Source organism: Megalobrama amblycephala, linkage group LG21 (genome assembly GCF_018812025.1).
Source record: "Megalobrama amblycephala isolate DHTTF-2021 linkage group LG21, ASM1881202v1, whole genome shotgun sequence".
Lineage (NCBI taxonomy): Eukaryota > Metazoa > Chordata > Actinopteri > Cypriniformes > Xenocyprididae > Megalobrama > Megalobrama amblycephala.
Window position 1 is genome coordinate 6841046 of NC_063064.1, and position 4181 is coordinate 6845226.

Below are 4181 nucleotides of genomic sequence, written 5' to 3' on the forward strand. Positions count from 1 at the left end.
AGAATAAAGAAGCTTTATTACTAAGGAAACTAAGAAAATGTACATTTTTCTACTCAAAATTTAATGTAGACATTTAATGCACCCTTTCTTCTAATAAAAAAAAAACAACTTTGTGATTATTCCTTCTAAGAAAAGATTTCTCATTATTCCCCACCACACTTTACCTAAAGTATTGTGTAATTATAACCAATGCTCAAGACAGACAAACATGCACACACAGATTATTAAATTTTACAAAAAATAAAATAAAAGATTAAAATAAAATAAAATACCCATATTGGGCACCAAAGTTCTCAAGCTGATTCTTATGACCTGTAAAAGGGTGGTGAAACTGTCTCAGATGATCTCACATCGCCTCAGGGAGTTACCTGTCAGCCAAATCCTTCTTAAATGGTGAATTTATAAAATCGCTATCCTCACATGACCGGCTCAGCCTCCTTTCTCTGCCTCTAACTGTCAAAGGGATTTCCTCCACTGGCACAAAACACTCTCATAAACACACACACACATGCATACAACTTGTATACACACAGTGTGTGTCAAAATCCTAGTAGTCTTATTGCACTCCCTTCATTGTAGTCTGAAGGGTGAGTACATCTCAGGAGTACAAAATTCTTTTGCAGTTTCCTCATTAGGGTGGAACACTGGTCTTCCAAGTTTTAAGTCTGCTGGTCTGGCACTCACACACTCTCTCACACACACCCTACCTCCCTCACCCACCCACAAAGTACAGGAGCCGCCCTGGATCTCCATCTCTATAAGAGGCCAGAGCCGGGCTCAAATGTGCCATCCTCGTCAGGACAACTCTAACGGTTTCCTGCAGTGTCCTCTCTGGGTTCATCCACCATGTCGCTTTCTGTTCGCACGACATCTTCCAGGTGCCACGGTCCTAAGACCGTGACCTCAAAGTCCATAATCACCAAGAGTCGTGGCTGTTCGACAGTCTTTCCACAAAAGGCCTACAGCGTGTATGGAGGTTGTTATGGTGGAAACACCCGCATCTCTTCCTCCTTGCTGCATTCCAGGATTGGAGGCAGTGGAGGATATGGTGGAGGATATGGTGGAGGATACGGTTTTGGTGGAGGATACGGTGGAGGATACAGTGGAGGACATGGCATATTGCCTGGAGGCTGCGTTGTAACTGACTACATGCAGCTGAATGAGAAGGCCACCATGCAGAACCTGAACGACCGTCTGGCGTCCTACCTCGAGAAGGTGCGCTCCCTGGAGGCTGCCAATGCCATTCTGGAGAGGCAGATCCGTGAGTACTATGAGAAGAAAGGGCCAATTGCACAGAGGGACTACAGCTGCTACTGGAACACCATCAGTGACTTGAAGGACAAGGTACAGTGATCTCTGAATGAATATGACACGAGACCAGCAAATTCTAGAAAAATTAAATTTCATTGGATATAGCAGCTGAAAAACAGACTGCATATAATCACTTCAAGGTCTGATGATCTTATGTAACTAAATTTATATATACATTTTTTACCTTTCAGATTAAAAATGCTACCGTCCACAACGCCAACATCCTCCTGCAGATCGACAACTCTAAACTGGCTGCTGATGACTTCAGGATGAAGTAAGTTAAACAGTGATGACCACTAACTTAGACTTAACTTAGGTTGATGCCTAAAATGCAGTAGCTTTACATTGCTTATGCCATTCAAAAGTTTGGAGTCATAAAGTTTACTCAGCAAGGATGCATTAAATTGATCGAAAGTAAAGACATTTGTAATGTCACAAAAGATTCCTATTTTAAATGAATATTGTTCTCTGAGCTTTCTATTCCTGAAAAAATGTGTTACGATTTCCACCAAAATATTACGCCATTGATGATAATAATAAGAATATAAATCTTACTGACCCCAAACTTTTCAACAATAGTATGTGTATATATATATGATACTCATCATGTTTAATCATTGATCGGTGAGTTTAATTCCCTGTGTGACCTCTCCACCAATCAGATATGAGCATGAGGCGGTGATGCGTCAGTCTGTGGAGGCTGACATCGCTAACCTGCGTCGCTTGCTGGACCAGACGAACCTGGTAAAGGCCGACCTGGAGATGCAGATCAGGTGTCTGCAGGAGGAGCTGGCGTCTATGAAGAAGAACCACCAGGAGGTTTGTAGTAGTTTTCTGACAGAATCATCTATGTATGACTGATCCTGAACGTTTGGACCATTATATTATATTATATGTTATATTGGGGGCAGTTGTAGCCTAATGTTTAGAAAGTCGAACTTGTCGACACCGATGCCCTTATGGGCAGCGTGCCGACATGTAGCACCAATGCACTTCGGGCGACCTGAGTTCGAGTCCCGGCTTGTGGTCCTTTCCCGATCCCGTCCCCCTCTCTCTCTCTTGAACTTGTATCCCGAAGGTCAGAGTTGAGTCTCAGTACTGGCAAGAAATGTAGGTGAGGGGAGGGAAAGAACAGCACTCTCATTACTCACAACTGAGTCACTCCGAATCACTCCTTCTCGGGCACCGCAACAAAACAAAATGGCTGCTCACTGCTCCGGGTGTGTGTGTGTTCAATACTCATTCACAGAGCACAAATTCTGAGTATGGGGCACCATACTTGACTACATGTAATATTTACATATTATATTATATTACGACATTTCAGGAGTTGGCTGCACTGAGGTCTCAGTTGACAGGCACAGTGAACGTAGAGGTTGATGCTGCTCCTCAGCAAGACCTGAACAAGGTTCTGGAGGAGATTCGTGCTCATTACGAAAACATCATACAGAAACACCGCAGGGAACAGGAATCCTGGTTTAAAGACAAGGTAAGTCCTCTTCTGTCTCCTTGAATTATACTTTGCCATCAAAACCCCTCATTTCACTGAACAATGAACCACACATTCCAGCATGTCACTTGAAGTAGTGCCTGGATTGTGATGTACAGTGTTTTTGTCTCTCTTTTAGACGGCAGGTTTGAACAAAGAAGTGGCCCACAGCACAGAGATCATACAAACCTCCAGGTCACAGATCACAGAGCTGCGAAACACCTTGCAGAGTCTGGAGATCGAGCTACAGTCTCAACTCAGCATGGTGAGACACAAGTGGAATGTAGAGACTAGAGAGAGAGACATTAGACACATTACCTGAACCAAAGGGAGAAAACGGTAACATAAGTCTTGAAAAAAAGCAGACCAATAGTGATTTATTAAGATCTTTTTTTTGCATGTTCTCTTTACTCATACAGAAAGCGGCACTGGAGAACTCACTAGCAGAACACAGAGGCTAGGTACAGTGCTATGCTAGCAAGCTACCAGAACCAAATCAACATGTTGGAAGCCGAGCTGTGTCAAATGCGGGCTAGCATTGAGCAACAGGGACGAGAATACGCCTTGTTGCTGGACATCAAGAGCCGTCTGGAGCAGGAGATTGCCACCTACAGGAACCTATTGGAAAACCAGGACTTTAGGTAAAGTCATCTATTTATAAAGTTAATGTGAGGTAAAATCAGTAGAACATGGATCATGTTACATTATCTTGTCTTGGAATGGCTTCACTAATTTTTTTCCCCCCTTCCTCCTACTCTTCCAGGACTCAAATACCAGGTAATTGAAATCTATCCTTGCATATGGTCAGTTTCAGGCATGTTTTACATTAAGCATTATTGACTCTTTCTCTTTTGCCTTTCAGGTGGATGTGTCACTATCTCAGGTGGATCTCACACTGTCTCATCGGGTGGATCTCACACTGTCTCATCGGGTGGATCTCACTCTGTTTCCTCAGGTGGTTCCCACACAGTCTCAACTGGTGGACCAACAATCCAAATAAAGCAAACCACCACCACCTCTTCACACCGTACTTACTAAAGACAGAGCATGCTGCTTTGTGAGACAGTATTCAAACACATGCACACATTTAATTTAAAATGAGTGTTAATACACATAATTTGCGATATGACCAAGAACAAGTAAACAAATGTTGTTTTAAAAAGCATTGAAAGACACTGTTGTGTTTTTGTGTGAAAGAATAAAAACTGTCTCTGAAAATAAAAGTGCTGTCAACAATTATTTCTTACATGTTTTTTCGCATAACACTATGAACTAAAATTTAAAATGATGCAAACACATAGGAGTCACATTCTCAACGTTTTAATTTATTTCACAGAGCAATCACACTATTACATATGTACTTTTACATATGCATTTTGCA

The 4181-nt window shown here is 42.2% G+C and overlaps 1 pseudogene; it reads left to right on the forward strand.

Moving 5' to 3' along the window:
• Positions 1–846: 846 nt before the first annotated feature.
• On the forward strand, positions 847–3934 carry LOC125257037 (annotated as a pseudogene).
• The last annotated feature ends 247 nt before the right edge of the window (positions 3935–4181 follow it).